The sequence below is a fragment of the Oncorhynchus nerka genome, linkage group LG9a, assembly GCF_034236695.1.
Source record: "Oncorhynchus nerka isolate Pitt River linkage group LG9a, Oner_Uvic_2.0, whole genome shotgun sequence".
Taxonomy (NCBI): Eukaryota; Metazoa; Chordata; class Actinopteri; order Salmoniformes; family Salmonidae; genus Oncorhynchus; species Oncorhynchus nerka.
Window position 1 is genome coordinate 57,731,668 of NC_088404.1, and position 21,406 is coordinate 57,753,073.

The following is a 21,406-nucleotide window of genomic DNA, read 5'->3' on the forward strand; positions in this document are numbered from 1 at the left end:
CCAGCCTAAAACCCCAAACAGCAAACAATGCAGGTGTAAAAGCACGGTGGCTAGGAAAAACTCCCTAGAAAGGCCAAAACCTAGGAAGAAACCTAGAGAGGAACCAGGCTATGTGGGGTGGCCAGTCCTCTTCTGGCTGTGCCGGGTAGAGATTATAACAGAACATGACCAAGATGTTCAAATGTTCATAAATGACCAGCATGGTCGAATAATAATAAGGCAGAACAGTTGAAACTGGAGCAGCAGCACAGTCAGGTGGACTGGGGACAGCAAGGAGTCATCATGTCAGGTAGTCCTGGGGCACGGTCCTAGGGCTCAGGTCCTCCGAGAGAGAGAGAAAGAAAGAGAGAATTAGAGAGAGCATATGTGGGGTGGCCAGTCCTCTTCTGGCTGTGCCGGGTGGAGATTATAACAGAACGTGGCCAAGATGTTCAAATGTTCATAAATGACCAGCATGGTTGAATAATAGTAAGGCAGAACAGTTGAAACTGGAGCAGCAGCATGGCCAGGTGGACTGGGGACAGCAAGGAGTCATCATGTCAGGTAGTCCTGGGACATGGTCCTAGGGCCCAGGCCAGTTGAAACTGGAGCAGCAGCATGGCCAGGTGGACTGGGGACAGCAAGGAGTCATCATGTCAGGTAGTCCTGGGGCATGGTCCTAGGGCTCAGGTCCTCCGAGAGAGAGAAAGAAAGAGAGAAGGAGAGAATTAGAGAACGCACACTTAGATTCACACAGGACACCGAATAGGACAGGAGAAGTACTCCAGATATAACAAACTGACCCTAGCCCCCGACACATAAACTAATGCAGCATAAATACTGGAGGCTGAGACAGGAGGGGTCAGGAGACACTGTGGCCCCATCCGAGGACACCCCGGACAGGGCCAAACAGGAAGGATATAACCCCACCCACTTTGCCAAAGCACAGCCCCCACACCACTAGAGGGATATCTTCAACCACCAACTTACCATCCTGAGACAAGGCCGAGTATAGCCCACAAAGATCTCCGCCACGGCACAACCCAAGGGGGCGCCAACCCAGACAGGCCGACCACAACAGTGAATCAACCCACCCAGGTGACGCACCCCCCCAGGGACGGCATGAGAGAGCCCCAGTAAGCCAGTGACTCAGCCCCGTAACAGGGTAGAGGCAGAGAATCCCAGTGGAAAGAGGGGAATCGGCCAGGCAGAGACAGCAAGGGCGGTTCGTTGCTCCAGAGCCTTTCCGTTCACCTTCCCACTCCTGGGCCAGACTACACTCAATCATATGACCCACTGAAGAGATGAGTCTTCAGTAAAGACTTAAAGGTTGAGACCGAGTTTGCGTCTCTGACATGGGTAGGCAGACCGTTCCATAAAAATGGAGCTCTATAGGAGAAAGCCCTGCCTCCAGCTGTTTGCTTAGAAATTCTAGGGACAATTAGGAGGCCTGCGTCTTGTGACCGTAGCGTACGTGTAGGTATGTACGGCAGGACCAAATCAGAGAGATAGGTAGGAGCAAGCCCATGTAATGCTTTGTAGGTTAGCAGTAAAACCTTGAAATCAGCCCTTGCTTTGACAGGAAGCCAGTGTAGAGAGGCTAGCACTGGAGTAATATGATCAAATTTTTTGGTTCTAGTCAGGATTCTAGCAGCCGTATTCAGCACTAACTGAAGTTTATTTAGTGCTTTATCCGGGTAGCCGGAAAATAGAGCATTGCAGTAGTCTAACCTAGAAGTGACAAAAGCATGGATTAATTTTTCTGCATCATTTTTGGACAGAAAGTTTCTGATTTTTGCAATGTTACGTAGATGGAAAAAGCTGTCCTCGAAATGGTCTTGATATGTTCTTCAAAAGAGAGATCAGGGTCCAGAGTAACGCCGAGGTCCTTCACAGTTTTATTTGAGACGACTGTACAACCATTAAGATTAATTGTCAGATTCAACAGAAGATCTCTTTGTTTCTTGGGACCTAGAACAAGCATCTCTGTTTTGTCCGAGTTTAATAGTAGAAAGTTTGCAGCCATCCACTTCCTTATGTCTGAAACACATGCTTCTAGCGAGGGCAATTTTGGGGCTTCACCATGTTTCATTGAAATGTACAGCTGTGTGTCATCCGCATAGCAGTGAAAGTTTACATTATGTTTTCGAATAACATCCCCAAGAGGTAAAATATATAGTGAAAACAATAGTGGTCCTAAAACAGAACCTTGAGGAACACCGAAATTTACAGTTGATTTGTCAGAGGACAAACCATTCACAGAGACAAACTGATATCTTTCCGACAGATAAGATCTAAACCAGGCCAGAACATGTCCGTGTAGACCATTTTGGGTTTCCAATCTCTCCAAAAGAATGTGGTGATCGATGGTATCAAAAGCAGCACTAAGGTCTAGGAGCACGAGGACAGATGCAGAGCCTCGGTCCGTTGCCATTAAAATGTCATTTACCACCTTCACAAGTGCCGTCTCAGTGCTATGATGGGGTCTAAAACCAGACTGAAGCATTTCGTATACATTGTTTGTCTTCAGGAAGGCAGTGAGTTGCTGCGCAACGGCCTTCTCTAAAATTTTTGAGAGGAATGGAAGATTCGATATAGGCCGATAGTTTTTTATATTTTCTGGGTCAAGGTTTGGCTTTTTCAAGAGAGGCTTTATTACTGCCACTTTTAGTGAGTTTGGTACACATCCAGTGGATAGAGAGCCGTTTATTATGTTCAACATAGGAGGGCCAAGCACAGGAAGCAGCTCTTTCAGTAGTTTAGTTGGAATAGGGTCCAGTATGCAGCTTGAAGGTTTAGAGGCCATGATTATTTTCATCATTGTGTCAAGAGATATAGTACTAAAAGACTTGAGCGTCTCTCTTGATCCTAGGTCCTGGCAGAGTTGTGCAGACTCAGGACAACTGAGGTTTGGAGGAATACGCAGGTTTAAAGAGGAGTCCGTAATTTGCTTTCTAATAATCATAATCTTTTCCTCAAAGAAGTTCATGAATTTATCACTGCTAAAGTGAAAGTCATCCTCTCTTGGGGAATGCTGCTTTTTAGTTAGCTTTGCGACAGTATCAAAAAGGAATTTCGGATTGTTCTTATTTTCCTCAATTAAGTTAGAAAAATAGGATGATCGAGCAGCAGTAAGGGCTCTTCGGTACTGCACGGTACCGTCCTTCCAAGCTAGTCGGAAGACTTCCAGTTTGGTGTGGCGCCATTTCCGTTCCAATTTTCTGAAGCTTGCTTCAGAGCTCGGGTATTTTCTGTGTACCAGGGAGCTAGTTTCTTATGAGACATTTTTTTAGTTTTTAGGGGTGCAACTGCATCTAGGGTATTGCGCAAGGTTAAATTGAGATACTCAGTTAGGTGGTTAACGGATTTTTGTCCTCTGGCGTCCTTGGGTAGGCAGAGGAGTCTGGAAGGGCATCAAGGAATCTTTGTGTTGTCTGTGAATTTATAGCACGACTTTTGATGTTCCTTGGTTGGGGTCTGAGCAGATTATTTGTTGCAATTGCAAACGTAATAAAATGGTGGTCCGATAGTCCAGGATTATGAGGAAAACATTAAGATCCACAACATTTATTCCATGGGACAAAACTAGGTCCAGCGTATGACTGTGACAGTGAGTGGGTCCAGAGACATGTTGGACAAAACCCACTGAGTCGATGATGGCTCCGAAAGCCTTTTGGAGTGGGTCTGTGGACTTTTCCATGTGAATATTAAAGTCACCAAAGATTAGAATATTATCTGCAATGACTACAAGGTCCGATAGGAATTCAGGGAACTCAGTGAGAAACGCTGTATATGGCCCAGGAGGCCTGTAAACAGTAGCTATAAAAAGTGATTGAGTAGGCTGCATAGATTTCATGACTAGAAGCTCAAAAGACGAAAAACGTCATTTTTTTTTTTTTTTGTAAATTGAAATTTGCTATCGTAAATGTTAGCAACACCTCCGCCTTTGCGGGATGCACGGGGATATGGTCACTAGTGTAGCCAGGAGGTGAGGCCTCATTTAACACAGTAAATTCATCAGGCTTAAGCCATGTTTCAGTCAGGCCAATCACATCAAGATTATGATCAGTGATTAGTTCATTGACTATAATTGCCTTTGAAGTAAGGGATCTAACATTAAGTAGCCCTATTTTGAGAAGTGAGGTATCATGATCTCTTTCAGTAATGACAGGAATGGAGGTGGTCTTTATCCTAGTGAGATTGCTAAGGCGAACACCGCCATGTTTAGTTTTGCCCAACCTAGGTCGAGGCACAGACACGGTCTCAATGGTGATAGTTGAGCTGACTACACTGACTATGCTAGTGGCAGACTCCACTATGCTGGCAGGCTGGCTAATAGCCTGCTGCCTGGCCTGCACCCTATTTCATTGTGGAGCTAGAGGAGTTAGAGCCCTGTCTATGTTGGTAGATAAGATGAGAGCACCCCTCCAGCTAGGATGGAGTCCGTCACTCCTCAGCAGGTCAGGCTTGGTCCTGTTTGTGGGTGAGTCCCAGAAAGAGGGCCAATTATCTACAAATTCTATCTTTTGGGAGGGGCAGAAAACAGTTTTCAACCAGCGATTGAGTTGTGAGACTCTGCTGTAGAGCTCATCACTCCCCCTAACTGGGAGTCAACCCATGGAAGTCTGGATTTGGAGTCACACTCAAAATGAAAGTGGAAAACCACACTACAGGCTGATCCAACTTTGATGTAATGTCCTTAAAACAAGTCAAAATGAGGCTCAGTAGTGTGTGTGGCCTCTATGTGCCTGTATGACCTCCCTACAACGCCTGGGCATGCTCCTGATGAGGTGGCGGATGGTCTCCTGAGGGATCTCCTCCCAGACCATTGGTGGCATTGGTGTATGGAGCGAGACATGATTTCCCAGATGTGCTCAATTGGATTCAGGTCTGGGGAACGGGCGTGCCAGTCCATAGCATCAATGCCTTCCTCTTGCAGTAACTGCTGACACACTCCAGCCACATGAGGTCTAGCATTGTCTTGCATTAGGAGGAACCTAGGGCCAACCGCACCAGCATATGGTCTCACAAGGGGTATGACGATCTCATCTCGGTACCTAATGGCAGTCAGGCTACCTCTGGCGAGCACATGGAGGGCTGTGCGGCCCCCCAAAGAAATGCCACCCCACACCATGACTGACCCACCGCCAAACCGGTCATGCTGGAGGATGTTGCAGGCAGCAGAACGTCCTCCACGGCGCCTCCAGACTCTGTCACATGTGCTCAGTGTGAACCTACTTTCATCTGTGAAGAGCACAGGGCGCCAGTGGCGAATTTGCCAATCTTGGTGTTCTCTGGCAAATGCCAAACGTCCTGCACGGTGTTGGGCTGTAACCCCAATACCACCCTCATGGAGTCTGTTTCTGACGGTTTGAGCAGACACATGCACATTTGTGGCCTGCTGGAGGTCATTTTGCAGGGCTCTGGCAGTGCTCCACCTGCTCCTCCTTTCACAAAGGCGAAGGTAGCGGTCCTGCTGCTGGGTTGTTGCCCTCAAACGGCCTCCTCCACGTCTCCTGATGTACTGGCCTGTCTCCTGGTAGCGCCTCCATGCTCTGGACATTACGCTCACAGACACAGCAAACCTTCTTGCCACAGCTCGCATTGATGTGCCATCCTGGATGAGCTGCAATACCTGGGCCACTTGTGTGGGTTGTAGACTCTGTCTCATGCTACCACTAGAGTGAAAGCACCGCCAGCATTCAAAAGTGACCAAAACATCAGCCAGGAAGCATAGGAACTGAGAAGTGGTCTGTGGTCACCCCCTGTAGAACCACCCCTTTATTGGGGGTGTCTTGCTAATTGCCTATAATTTCCACCTGTTGTCTATTCCATTTGCACAACAGCATATGAAATGTATTGTCAATCAGTGTTGCTTCCTAAGTGGACAGTTTGATTTCACAGAAGTGTGATTGACTTGGAGTTACATTGTGTTGTTTAAGTGTTCCCTTTATTATTTTGAGCAGTGTATATTCGCATATGATAGAAGTGGTCAGAAAGTAACTTTTTCTACATGAATACCATAACATTTAGGAGATAAAGCTGCTCAAAATTAACACATTTTGCATACCCCACCCTACCATGAGACATCCATGTCTTCATCACTGGAAAAGTTAAACAGTTGAATTTATATCATATACAGTGGCTTGGGAAAGTATTCACCCCCTTGGCATTTTTCATATTTTGTTGCCTTACAACCTGGAATTAAAATAGATTTTTGGGGGGTTAGTATAATTTTATTTACACAACGTGCCTAACACTTTGATGATGCAAAATATTTATTCTTGTGAAACAAACAAGAAATAAGACACAAAAAAACTGAACTTGAGCGTGCATAACTATTTACGCTCTCAAAGTCAATACTTTGTTAGAGCCATATTTTTAAAGAATTACAGCAGCAAGTCTCTTGGGGTATGTCTCTATAAGTTTGGCACATTTAGCAACTGAGAATTTTGCCCATTCTTCAAGGCACAACTGCTCCAGCTTCTTCAGATTGGATGGGTTCCGCTGGTTTACAACAATCTTTAAGTCATATCACAGATTCTCAATTGGATTGAGGTCTGGGCTTTGACTAGGCCATTCCAAGACATTTAAATGTTCCTTCAATTCTGACCAGTTTCCCAGTCCCTGGTGTTCTCAGGGGATGGTGTTCTCATGGGATGGTCTTCTCAGGGTGATGAGAGGTGCTTGGTTTGCGCCAGACATAGCATTTACCTTGATGGCCAAAAAGCTCAATTTTACTCTCATCTGACCAGAGTACCTTCTTCCATATGTTTGGGGAGTCTTCTACATGCCTCCTGGTAAACACCAAACATGTTTGCTTATTTTTTTATTTTAGCAATGGCTTTTTTTCTGGCCACTCTTCCGTAAAGCCCAACTCTGTGGAGTGTAGGGCTTAAAGGGGTCCTATTGACAGATACTCCAATCTCCACTGTGGAGCTTTGGAGCTCCTTCAGGGTTATCTTTGGTCTCTTTGTTGCCTCTCTGATTAATGCCCTCCTTGCCTAGTCAATGAGTTTTGGTGGGTGGCCCTCTCTTGGCAGGTTTGTTGTGATGCCATATTCTTTCAATTTTTTAATAATGGATAAATACAAATTCTGACCTAACCCTGATATGTACTTCTCCAGAACATTATCCCTGACCTGTTTGGAGAGCTTCTTGTTCTTCATGGTGCTGCTTGCTTGGTGATGCAGCTTTCTTAGTGGTGTTGCAGACTCTAGGGCCTTTCAGAACAGGTGTATATGTACTGAGATCATGTGACAGATCGTTTGACACTTAAATTGCACACAGGTGGACTTTATTTAACTAAGGTAATTAGTTGCACCAGATCTTATTTAGGGGCTTCATAGCAAAGGGGGTTAATATATATGCACGCGCCACTTTTCCGTTTTTTATTTTTTTGAAGCTTTTTTTTTTCATTTCATTTCACCAATTTGGACTATTTTGTGTATGTCCAATACATGAAATCCAAATAGAAATCCATTTCAATTACAGGTTGTAATGCAACAAAATAGAAAAACCACCAAGGGGGATGAATACTTTTGCAAGGCACTGTATAATAGAATAGAATTTCCCATTTAAGTTGACATTTGACTGTTGGTGGACCGGCGGCCATCTTTGTGGTAGATAATGAAGGTAAACATTTAAATTTGTTAAAAATGTCAATGATGTGCCAGCTAAATTGCTATGATCTGAAGGGATATGTCTATTATATGAATTCTAATTATATGATTTAAATTACACCCACCCTGCATTCAAGAGTATGCTTTTTCGCAAAACATTTAACATTACATTTAAGTCATTTAGCAGACGCTCTTATCCAGAGCGACTTACAAAAGATGGCGGGCACAACACAAACCACTCAGATGATGTAAAATAGGGTCTACGCTATAACAAATGTGAAAAATATGTTTACTCATGAAGACAATTTGACATTAAAGGTAAACAAATAAAAAAAATCAAGACATTTTTCAAATAGTTTGACAACACTGCTTGAAAGGTTTTGAATGATATCAAACTCAACCGTTTATCTTTTCCAATGAGAAAAACTGGGATGCCTCATTGTAAGGTGGGGTATGCAAAATGGATCAATATTTTAGGTCCAAAAAGTAACTTTCTGACCAGTTCCACTATGGGAAATATGTATGAAATGTTTAATTCAAATCAAAAGGGGTGCTGTCAAAAAGTTATTAAAATCAAACGGAATGTACCTACTTCCATTTTTGTCACATGGAGCAAAACACTATGTGACATATCTGCACCCCTCACCCCTCACCCCTCCCCAGCCACCACCCACCCCCCTCACCTCCTGAGATGTTGTCCACTATCTCAAATCCGATGGCCACAAGCTGTGCCCTAGACCCCAGTACAGAAACAGCCCTCGTCAGAGTGGTAAACGACCTCCTCATGTCAGCTGACAGTGGACTTTAAACATCCTCATCCTCCTTGACCTCAGTGCCGCCTTCGACACGGTTGACCACAGCATCCCCCTGGGTCGATTGAAGGAATACATAGGTCTCGACATATGGTTCACCATTATTAATTTCCAACCGCACACAATAGGTTGCCATAGGAAATGCCAAGTCAGGACCCACCACGATCACCTGTGGCGTCCCTCTTAGGCCCCATCCTATTCATCATCTACATGCTCCCCATTGGTCTTCTAATCAGGAAACATGGCATCCAATTCCACTGCTACATTGACGACACACAGATCTACATAAAAACAACCCCAGACTCCCTATCTTCCATAAACACCCTCACCAGCTGTCTGGATGACATCAAGGCGTGGATGTCAAATAGATCGGAGATGGCAAACCGCCCATATTTCATAATTGTCAAGGAGGATGATCCCCTCAACTCTATTTTTGTACCACAGCAGGAGCCTGTAAACTTGAATACATATTGTGAATACCATCGTTTCTGCTCAAGGTTAACTCTCAGACTTTTTTGTGTAAAGAGGATTATGGAGTATGGCCAGGCTGGGCTGAAGAAGGAAGGATTGGAGTCAGCATGAGGCTCCACTACTAAAGTAGGCCAGACTCAGGTGAGCATGCTACACATAAGCCAAATTGGAATAGATACTAGTAGTAGAGAGCCAAGTGGTATCAGTGAGCTGCCTGTGATCTCTACTCAAGGGTTTTGGACAGCAGTATTAGCAGAATAACTAGACAGGGATTCTGAGGGAGCAATAGACAGGTTTTTTAAGAAAATGAATGGTCAGAATCGCTGAAATACTGTGTTGTGAAAATAATGTATTTACATGGTGTTGGTAACTACAGTGCACCACAATTTGAAGCAGGTCCTTTTATAGACTTAATGGAAGTGCACCTCCCAGACATCCTATCTGCCATTTCTGACGTTTCTGTGTGGGGCTCAGCCATTGATTACTGACTGGTCTTTTTGTCTGAGTAAATATCTATAATATGTATACCCTTCTCACCACAACGATTGATTGAAAAAGAAATACAGAAATATCTCATTTAGATAAGTATTCACACCTCTGAGTCAATACATGTTACAATCACCTTTGGCAGCAATTACAGCTGTGAATCTTTCTGGGTTAGTCTTTATTTTAAGATCTTTGCACACCTGGATTGTACAATATTTGCACATTATTCTTTAAATAATTATTCAAGCTCTGTTAACCTCTTCAACCTATGGGGGCGCTATGTCATTATTGGATAAAAAGACGTGCCCGTTTTAAGCGCAATATTTTGTCATGAAAAGATGCTCGACTATGCATGGAATTGACAGCCTTGGAAAGACAAAACTCTGACGTTTCCAAAACTACAAAGATATTATCTGTGAGTGCCCCAGAACTAATGCTACAGGCGAAACCAAGATGAAACTTCAAACAGGAAATGAACAGGATTTTTGACTCTGTGTTTACTAACGTCTCCTTATATGGCTGTGAATATGCTGTGAACGAGTTTATGCGCTCTGCCGTTCATCCAAGATGTCTGCAGCACTGTGGCGTATTTGTAGGCATATCATTGGAAGATTGGCCATAAGAGACTACATTTGCCAGGGGGCCGTCCGGTGTCCTTTGTCTAAATCGGTGCGTAATTCCCAGTGGCAACCATTGTACCTTGAGTTACAGAAGGAGACTCATACTTCCAGGAACAATACATCATTGAAGAGATATGTGAAAAACACCTTGAGGATTGGTTCTAAACAACGTTTGCCATGTTTCAGTCGATATTATGGAGTTAATTTGGAAAAAAGTTTGGCGTTTGGTCGTCTGAATTTTCGGGTTTTTTTGGTAGCCAAACGTGACGCACCAAACGGACCGATTTCTCCTGCACAAAAAATCTTTCAGGAAAAACTAAACATTTGCTATCTAACTGAGAGTCTCCTCATTGAAAACATCCGAAGGTCTTCAAAGGTAAATGATTTATTGAATGTTTTTGCTGGTTTTTGTGAAAATGTGGCCTGCTAGTGCTAACGCTAAATGCTAATGCTAAATACTAACGCTAAATGCTAAATGCTAGTTTGCTATGGTAGAGAAGCATATTTTTGAAAATCTGAGATGACAGTGTTGTTAACAAAAGGCTAAGCTTGAGAGCTAGCATATTCATTTCATTTCATTTGCGATTTTCATGAATAGTTAACGTTGCGTTTTGGTATTGAGCTTGAGGCTATGATTACGCTACCGGATCCGGCATGGCTCGACGCAAGAAGTTAAGAACAAGTTTATCTTTAATTCTATGTAGAACATGAATCTTTCATCAAAGTTTATGATGAGTATTTTTGTTATTTTATGTGGCTCTCTGCAATTTCTCCTGATGTTTTGGAGGCATTTCTGAACTTGGTATGAACTTGATCGAACAAAACATACAAGTATTGTGTAACATTGAGTCCTGGGAGTGTCATTTGATGAAGATCGTCAAAGGTTTATGATTAATTGTATCTATATTTCTGCTTTTTTCGACACCTTCAAATACATGCTTCTATGCATGAATAACATCAATGTATTGTTTCAGTAACGTCGAGTGCAAAAATACACGTTTAAAAAACACACCGTGCAAAGGTTCACACTTAAAAAGAGTACAGTTTACTGTAGCAACTCCAAGTGGTTTGGGGTCAATTCCTTTTAAATGACATTTTCCTTATTGCCACCTGAGAATTAAAAAAAATTGGAATTGGACTTTCAGTTTACTTCCTGAATTGACTGAATCGAAATGGAATTGACTCCAACCCCGACCTGAACTGTTACATTACCCCATATGCAATAATCTGAGTACGGCGCTCAGACAACAAATACATATGTTCAGTTGGAGTCAACAGAAGTCAGAAATAACATTATAAATATTCACTTACCTTTGATGATCTTCATCAGAATGCACTCCCAGGAATCCCAGTTCCACAATAAATGTTTGATTGGTTCGATAATGTCCATCTTTTATGTCCAAATAGCTACTTTTGTTATCGCGTTTGGTAAAGAAATCAAAACTCACGAAGCGCGCTCACTAGTTGCAGACAAAATGTCAATAGAGTTCCGTTACAGTCCGCAGAAACATGATGTATAGAATCAATCTTTAGGATGTTTTTAACATAAATTTTCAATAATGTTCCAACCGGACAATTCCTTTATCTTCAGAAAAGCAAAGGAACGGGAGCCACCTCTCATGTGAATTCGCTCGTGGCTGCTGGCAGACCTCTGACTCATACCCTTCTCATTCGGCCCCACCTTACAGTAGTAGCCTCAAACAAGTTTCTAAAGACGGTTGTCATCTAGTGGAAGCCTTAGGAAGTGCAACATGACCAATATCCCACTGTATCTTCAATAGGGGCTGAGTTGAAAATTGTTCAACCTCAGATTTCCCACTTCCTAGTTGGATTTTTTCTCTGGTTTTTGCCTGCCATATGAGTTCTGTTAAACTAATACTATGCATATATTAGCAACTGGGACTGAGGAGCAGGTAGTTTACTCTGGGCACCTTATTCATCCAAGCTACTCAATACTTCCCCAGCCATAAGAAGTTATTAAACAAATATGGTTTCTACTGACAATCGAGATGTACAAACTATGGCATAAGAGGACGACAAGCTGATAAGAGGTATTCCGTAATTTCGATTAAGACAATGAGCGAAATAGGAAGGACATAGTAAATATAACTATTTGGTCAGACCTTTGAAATGTAGAGCAACATTATTCAGAACATGGGCCATTCTTAGAGTATTCTCCCTGTACACCAAGTCAGAACCATTGTCACGTCCTGACCATAGTAAGCCTTTATTTTCTATGGTGGATTAGGTCAGGGCGTGACTGGGGGGTGTTCTAGTTTATTATTTCTATGTGTAGTCTAGTTTTTGTATTTCTATTTTGGCCTGGTATGGTTCCCAATCTGAGGCAGCTGTTTATCGTTGTCTCTGATTGGGGATCATATACGTATAGGTATTCTTTTCCCACCTGTTGTTTGTGGGATCTTGTTTTTGTATTGTTGCTTTTGAGCTCTACAAGGCTGTACGTTCATTTGTTTGTTTCTCTTATTTGTTTTTGTTGCTGGTTCTCATTCAAATAAATTATGATGAACCCAAATCACGCTGCGCCTTGGTCTTCCCATTTCGACAAGCGTTACAACCATAGTATAAATAAAGGGGGCAAATAAGCAGACAATGAAAGCTCTTACAATATTTGATGATTACATTTCTCAAAAAAAGGTTATAGGCTACATGTGCACCACCAGGTCAGAACAGTAGGTGAAATTAAGAGGTGAATATAGACCAAATTATTACGGTGAGGCACATGGGCTACAAAGAGCTTACTACACAACATACACTTTGTATGTACTTTGTACTTTGTACTTTTTAACTACAGTATCTCCCAGGCATATTATGTCATTTATGCAACAGACATTTCATCCGTTAGGATGAATCCTTCCTTCCGAGAAAATAAAATATTTATTTTAGATACGGCTAAGGGTGTTCATCCTCATCATTTGGATGAGGTGGTGGTGGTGGAGTGATGTCGGACATCATTGTTCTATTTCGGACATGCCTGGGCAAAGTTTTGCTGAGTGGGTTACGGTTTTGCAAGCGGATGGCTCCTGGTAGGTGGGTTTTACACTTTAGGACCATTGAATTTCCCCAAACTGATGAAGATTAGATCATCTCCGCTTGCCTGCTGTCGCTTGTTCATTGAGTGCGCCCTTTTGACGACATTGCTTGTAACTTTTTTCCAACATGATTCATTATTTTCTTCCGATTTATGTGATTTTGTAGTGAGTAATGAAGGTGTATTGGAGAATGAGTATACATTTTCTTTGGACAATGTAGTGCAATACAAGTCAGTTGACAGAATTATCAATAGTAAAGTACAGATACATAACAAATCTACTTAATCCTTTGACGCATACCAACACACAGGTATGATCATTGTACAGTGGTCCCTGCAGTGAATGCTCAAACTGGTGTGATTAGAACGCTTTTAGAATGTCCATTTTCGATTGACGCAACAGTCATCGTTTCGACGCAACAATCAGCTCTTTACCTGTCAAAACAGTTCTTTTTTTTCATAGAAACATTTTGTACAAACACAGTCCTTACAACGTTATGTCCTTAATGTAAAACGTTTATTTTTCAAGGCAATGTTCAGACACAAGCGGTTATATTTAGCAAACTCTTGGCTAACAGAAACCATAATATGAATTAGCTCATTGAAATTACTATTTACAATTCATCACATCATGGGTGAGCTCACCATTGATTGAACTAATTGAGTAAAACACTTCCTAAAAATGTCAAGTAATCCAACGATAGTAGGTAGTGTGAGCCGCCATGTTTGTTTTTTCGGGTCAACCAAAGATAAGATGAGTTTGGTCTGTTTGCGGTATGCATGTTGAAAAGGGGGTGTCATCTACCATCATCAATTTCCCTTCATTCACTTCGGGAACATTACACGAAAGATGAGTGAACCATCCCTCACCTAATTGTTTTTATAACGTCTTTGGTCTGACCGACGTTTACGTGACACCCAAAATGCATTGTATAATGTCAACAAACATGGCGCCACACATAGCTGGCAAATAGCTTAACATTATATCATCATAATCAGTAAATGATTTTACACACATCATATGTGTGCATCGCAATCTATGCAAGAATCAGAATGCATGATTACTCACCAGTACTTGAAAACATGTGAATAAAACATTAAATATATTATGATCCATACATACGGTATGTTACAGTACAGACTGTAACACGATATACAGAAAATAATGCACTTACTTTCATAGGAACGCACGCACAGATGTCCAAAGCTGTTATTTGTAAGGAAAACAAGAATGAAGGCAATCCGAGCGCCAGACAGAAAATTTGATAGATGGAAAAAGTTAGTGATAGAAGAGTTGATCTGGGGTGACACTGGGAGGTGCTTGGGCTCTCATGAAAGAGAGAAGTTAATCCAATTCAGTAAAGCCTCAAACTTACTTTACCAGTCAAAAGTTTGGAATTGGGTACAGTGAAATTGCAACAGAAATCCCATAATTAAAATTCCTCAAGCAAGCCTCCTGCGTGGTGCAGTGGTTAAGGGTGCTGTACTGTAGTGCCAGCTGTGCCACCAGAGACTCCGGGTTCGTGCCCAGGCTCTGTCATAACCGGACGCAACCGGGAGGTCTGTGGGGCGACACAATTGGCCTAGCGTCGTCCGGGTTAGGAAGGGTTTGGTCGGTAGGGGAATCCTTGTCTCATCGAGCACCAGCGACTCCTGTGGCGGGCTGGGTGCCGAGGTTGCCAGGTGCACGGTGTTTCCTCTGACACTTCCGAGTTGGATGCACGCTGTGTTAAGAAGCAGCTTGGTTGGGTTGTGTATCGGAGGGCGCATTACTTCCGACCTTCGTCTCTCCCGAGCCCGTACGGGAGTTGTAGCGATGAGACAAGATAGTAGCTACTAAAACAATTGGATACCATGAAAAAGGGGTTAAAAAAAATAATTCCTCAAACATACAAGTATTTTACACCATTTTAAAGAAACTTATTGTAAATCCAGCCACAGTGTTCGATTTCAAATAGACTTTACAGTGAAAGCACAACAAATGATTATGTTAGGTCAGCACCTAGTCACAGAAAACCATACAGCCATTTTCCAGCCAAGGAGAGTACACAGTGTCTATAACTGTCCTGCTGTGTAACAATCACATTTCAGACCATTGAGTGCATTCTGACATAACAAGCAAAAAAAAAAAAAACTCACCCTGGGGTGACCGTTACAGATATTTGTAACTCACACGTGAAAAGGTTCAGTACAGTAAAAAAAATATTTTTACCTATTACTCTACATAACTGGTACAGATCAGGAACCCATAATGAAATTTTAAAAAACGCAATCTTAGTGGGGCAAAAAAAAAAAAAATGGTTTAGATGCATGCCAGTAAAACCAGTACAAAACACAAAACAACACTAAACAATACATTAATTGCATTTTAAAGGTGACAAATTGTTAGGGCCTAGATAAAGCTGTCCCAACAGCAGAAATGTATTTTCAGCACAATGGAGTGAATCCTTACCACTGCTACACCTGGCTATCAACAGAGCCTTGACTTCCTTTAAAAAAAACATAGCTGGTATGGCTGACTTGATTAATTCTTAAGGATCCGCCCCTTTTTAAAATTTTGAGAACCATACTTAGGTAGCCTTTTCCCACCTGTGTCTTGTGGGTAGTTGTTTTCTGCACCAGACAGAACTGTTTCGGTTTTCGTTCATTCTCGTTGTTATTTTTGTTAATCAGTGTTCAGTTCAAATAATAAAGATGAACACGTAGCACGCTGCACCTTGGTCCTCCACTCCTTCCAACAGCCGTTACATGATTCCATTTGAAAGGAAACCCTTTGAAGTTTGTGGAAATATGAAATGAATGTAGGAGAATATAACACAATAGATCTGGTAAAAGATAATACAAAGAAAAAACTAACCGTTTTGTATTTTTTTGTACCATCATCTTTGAAATGCAAGAGAAAGGCCATAATGTATTATTCCAGCCCAGGTGCAATTTAGACTTTGGCCACTAGATGACAGCAGGGCATGTGCAAAGTGTTAGACTGATCCAATGAGCCATTGCATTTCTGTTCAAAATGTTGTACGATGACTGCCCAAATGTGCCTAATTTGTAATTAATATATTTTCAAGTTCATAACTGTGCACTCTCCTCAAACAATAGCATGATGGGAAGTGTTAGGATACCTAAATGTAGACCTGTAACTGTCATTGATGGACAAGGATTGAAAATACACATATTGATTTTGATTGACATTGACAATATTAATAGACGTGTCCTTGTTTGTAGGTAATGTTTAGGCAATAATTAAAAGGATTCCACCCTGTCACTGTAAAACATATGGAAATGTGTTTGGATCATAGCAGACAAGGAACTGTGGCAGAGATCTTCTGACCACTGTGAATCTAATAGCAGGGAAGGAGGTCTCCCCACTCAGAGAGGGGCGAAACCGTTGGGCTTGCAATAGATGGCGTAACATATGGCAGGATATAATAAGCTAAGTATTGGTCTGGATTAGAGGTCGGCCGATTATGATTTTTCAACGCCGATACCGATTATTGGAGGACCAAAAAAGCAGATACCGATTTAAAATATATATATATATATATATATTTGTAATAATGACAATTACAACAATACTGAATTAACACTTATTTTAACTTCATATAATACATCAATAAAATCAATTTAGCCTCAAGTAGATAATGAAACATGTTCAATTTGGTTTAAATAATGCAAAAACAAAGTGTTGGAGAAGAACGTAAAAGTGCAATATGTGCTATGTAAGAAAGCTAACGTTTCAGTTCCTTGCTCAGAACATGAGAACATATGAAAGCTGGTGGTTACTTTTAACATGAGTCTTCAATATTCCCAGGTAAGAAGTTTTAGGTTGTAGTTATTATAGGACTATTTCCTCTCTATGCCATTTGTATTTCATTAACCTTTGACTATTGGATGTTCTTATAGGCACTTTAGTATTGCCAGTGTAACAGTATAGCTTCCGTCCCTCTCCTCGCTCCTCCCTGGGCTCGAACCAGCAACACACAACAACAGCCACCACATCGAAGCGTTACCCATGCAGAGCAAGGGAAACAACCACCCCAAGGCTCAGAGCGAGTGAAGTTTGAAATGCTGTTAGCGCGCGCTAACTAGCTAGCCATTTCCCTTCGGTCACACCAGCCTCATCTCGGGAGTTTATAGGTTTGAAGTCATAAACAGCGCAATGCTTGATGCACAACGAAGAGCTGCTGGCAAAACGCATGCAAGTGCTGTTTGAATGAATGTTTACGCGCCTGCTTCTGCCTACCACCACTCAGTCAGATACTTAGATACTTGTATGCTTGTATGCTCTGTCAGATTATATGCAACACAGGACACGCTAGATAATATCTAGTAATATCATCAACCATGTGTAGTTAACTAGTGATTATGATTGATTGTTTTTTATAAGATAAGTTTAATGCTAGCTAGAAACTTACCTTGGCTTACTGCATTTGCGTAACAGGCAGTCTCCTTGTGGAGTGCAACGAGAGAGAGGCAGGTCATTATTGCGTTGGACTAGTTAACTGTAAGGTTGCAAGATTGGATCCCCCGAGCTGACAAGGTGAAAATCTGTCGTTCTGCCCCTGAACAGGGAGTTAGCCCACCATTCCTAGGCCGTCATTGAAAATAGGAATGTGTTCTTAATTAACTGACTTGCCTAGTTATATAAAGATTAAATAAAGGTGTAAAAAAAAAACGGCAAATCGGCACCCAAAATACCGATTTCCGATTGTTATGAAAACTTGAAATCGGCCCTAATTAATCGGCCATTCCGATTAATCGGTCGACCTCTAGTCGGGATTATTCTTGTATACAATTGATATATCAGTGTGTATTATTTAGTCATTAAGGGTGGATTTGATAGGTGAGAATTGTCTGTTAATTGAATGATTAGAATATTCCGCCCTAAAACATATAATTGTATGGAATTGATTAGAATGTATGAAATCATAATCAATAAATGTGTAGTCCTAGTCAGAATTAGGGTAAAACAATATGCCTTTATGAAATTTTAAACACAGACTGTCTGAGCTTGGTGCCGAACTGACTAGAGATTTGGAGAGAATGGGGAGTATGTCTCAAGGACAAAGTCACTATCTCTGTCGGCTGGGAAGTGAGACAGACAGTGTGTGCGTAGCAGGACGTGTGTGCGTATGTTTGTGTGTATGTATGTGCGTAAGAAGTCAGTAAAAAATGAATTGTTTTGTATTCTTGACTTTAGAACGTTCTTTGAATAAACTGTACTAACCTTTTGTATAAGGTGAGTCTTTGACTAATTATTATTATACCCATGGTCTTACAAACCTCGCGGATTGGTCAGAACTATTGATTGATTGTTTCTATCATTGGAATTGGAAATTCTCTTCAGTTATACTTTCACTGTAATAGCTACTGTAAATTGGACAGTGCAGTTAGATTAACAAGAATTTAAACTTGTGAAGAGACGACTCCGGGATGCTAACCTTCTAGGCTGAGTTCCTCTGTCAAGTGTCTGTGATCTTTTGCCCATCTTAATCTTTATTTTTATTGCCCAGTCTGAGATATGGCTTTTCTTTGCAACTCTGCTAGAAGCCCAGGATCCCGGAGTCACCTCTTCACTGTTGATGTTGAGACTGGTGTTTTGCAGGTACTATTTAAGGAAGCTGCCAGTTGAGGACTTGTGAGGAGTCTGTTTCTCAAACTACACACTCGAATGTACTTGTGCTCTTGCGCAGTTGTGCACCGGGGCCTCCCACTCCTCTTTCTATTCTGGTTAGGGCCAGTTTGCGCTGTTCTGTGAAGGGAGTAGTACACAGCGTTGTACGAGATCTTCGGTTTCTTGGCAATTTCTTGCATGTAATAGCCTTCATTTCTCAGAACAAGAATAGACTGACGAGTTTCAGAAAAAAGTATTTGTTTCTGGCCATTTAGAGCCTGTAATCGAACCCATAAATGCTGTTGCTCCAGATACGCTAGTTTTATTTAATCAGAACAACAGTTTTCAGCTGTGCTAGCATAATTGTGAAAGGGTTTTCTTTTGCTAAATTAGCCTTTTAAAATGATAAACTTGGATTAGCTAACACAACGTGCCATTGGAACACAGGAGTGATGGTTGCTGATAATGGGCCTCTACACGCCTATGTAGATTTTCCATAAAAAATCTGCCGTTTCCAGCTAAAATAGTCATTTACAACATTAACAATGTCTTCACTGTATTTCTGATCATTTGATGTTATTTTAATGGACAAAAAATGTGTATTTCTTTCAATAACATGGACATTTCTAAGTGACCCCAAACTTTTGAACCGAGTGTAAGCAGACAATGAAGGTCTTACAATATTTGACAACGCTAGCAGGATCAAATTCGACAACATCCGGTGAAATCGGAGCGCACAAAATTCAAAATACAAAATCGTAATATTAAACATTCATGAAAATACAAGTGTCATACATGATTCTTTAGCTTAGAATCTTGGCAATCGAACTGCGTTGTCAGATTTCAAAAAGGCTTTACGGCGAAAGCCGAGGACTGCGCCTCACATAAGCATATTTTCCAAACAGGCATCACGAAATAAAAAATAGCGATAAAATAAATCACTTACTTTTGAAGATCTTTCTCTGTTTGCAATCCCAAGGGCAATCCCAAGGGTTCTAGCTACACAATGAATGGTTGTTTTGTTCGATAAAGTCCTTCTTTATATCTCAAGTGGTTAGGGTTAAGTTTAGGCATCTCCGAAAACTCAAAAACAACTTTTCATCACTAGATTCGAACTTGCAACTTTTGGAATCAGAGGCAGATGCTTATGCCCCTTCCCTATCCTCGTCCCAAAAAAAACAGGAAAAACCAGAACCTACTTGAAGGTAACAGCGCTCGCTGTTGCCCGTAGTGGCCGGTTTCCACCACCTTCTCCCGACATCCGTGGATGGATATCACGGGTAACCAGGCTAAAATATTCTGTGTAAATTGTTAAAAGTAGTCATTGTGCATAGAGTTGTGTGGTTTGTTAAACGTTGGAAACAATGGGTTTTGTTTGGCATACAAAACAAATCTGAGTCTCAGCTCAAAGTCTGTTTCCGTGGAATTACCCTAATACAAATCAATGTCTTGAAAATACTATCGGGTTCATGCCAAGTTATCCATTAGTAAGGTTTACTTCAATACATGGCATTCCCATAACCACTACGGCTGCTGTCCTTCTATTTCCGAGTGAATTATTTATGGCAGTAACATAGCAGTTTCCACTTACCACTTTGACAAAGGAGGGTTTTAATCTACTTTGAAAGCTTATTATAATTGAGAGGAGAGTTAGAAACCAGTAAGAGAAGTCTTTAAATATTTGGTTAAATCCAATTTTGGGTTGTAAATTGTAGTACTTATATGCTTTTCAGATATATGACACTTTCTTATACTGTCCTGTAACAAATATGTGTTTATTCTACTAACCTGATGGCCCTGTACCAGTCTAAACAATGTTTAGCTATTTACAGTGCATTTGGAAAGTATTCAGACCCCTTGACTTTTTCTACATTTTGTTATGTTACAGACTTATTCTCAAATGGATTAAATTAATTGTTTCCTCACCATTCTACACATAATACTCCATAATGACAAAGTAAAGACATGTTTTTTAAACATTTTTGTTAAACAGAAATACCTTATTTACATACAGTGGGGCAAAACAGTATTTAGTCAGCCACCAATTGTGCAAGTTCTCCCACTTAAAAAGATGAAAGGCCTGTAATTTTCATCATAGGTACACTTCAACTATGACAGACAAAATGAGGGGAAAAAATCCAGAAAATCACATTGTAGGATTTTTAATGAATTTATTTGCAAATGATGGTGGAAAACAAGTATTTGTTTACCTACAAACAAGCAAGATTTCTGGCTCTCAAAGACCTGTAACTTCTTCGTTGAGAAGTAATGTACTCAGACCCTTTGCTATGAGACCCGAAATTGAGCTTAGGTGCATCCTGTTTCCATTGATCATCGTTGAGATGTTTCTACAACCGGATCTACAATCCACCTGTGGTGAATTAAATTGATTGGACATGATTTGGAAAGATACACACCTGTCTATATAAGGTCCCACAATTGTCAGAGCAAAAACCAAGCCATGAGGTCGAAGGAACTGTCCGAGACAGGATTGTGACGAGTCACAGATCTGGAGAAGGGTACCAAACAAATCTGCAGCATTGAAGGTTCCCAAGAACACAGTGGCCTCTCTAATTCTTAAATGGAAGAAGTTTGGAACCACCAAGACTCTTCCTCAAACTGGCATCCCCATCCAAACTGAGCAATCGGTGGAGAAGGGCCTTGGTCAGTGAGGTGACCAAGAACCCGATGGTCATTCGGACAGAGCTCTTCTGTGGAGATGGGAGAACCTTCCAGAAGGACAACCATCT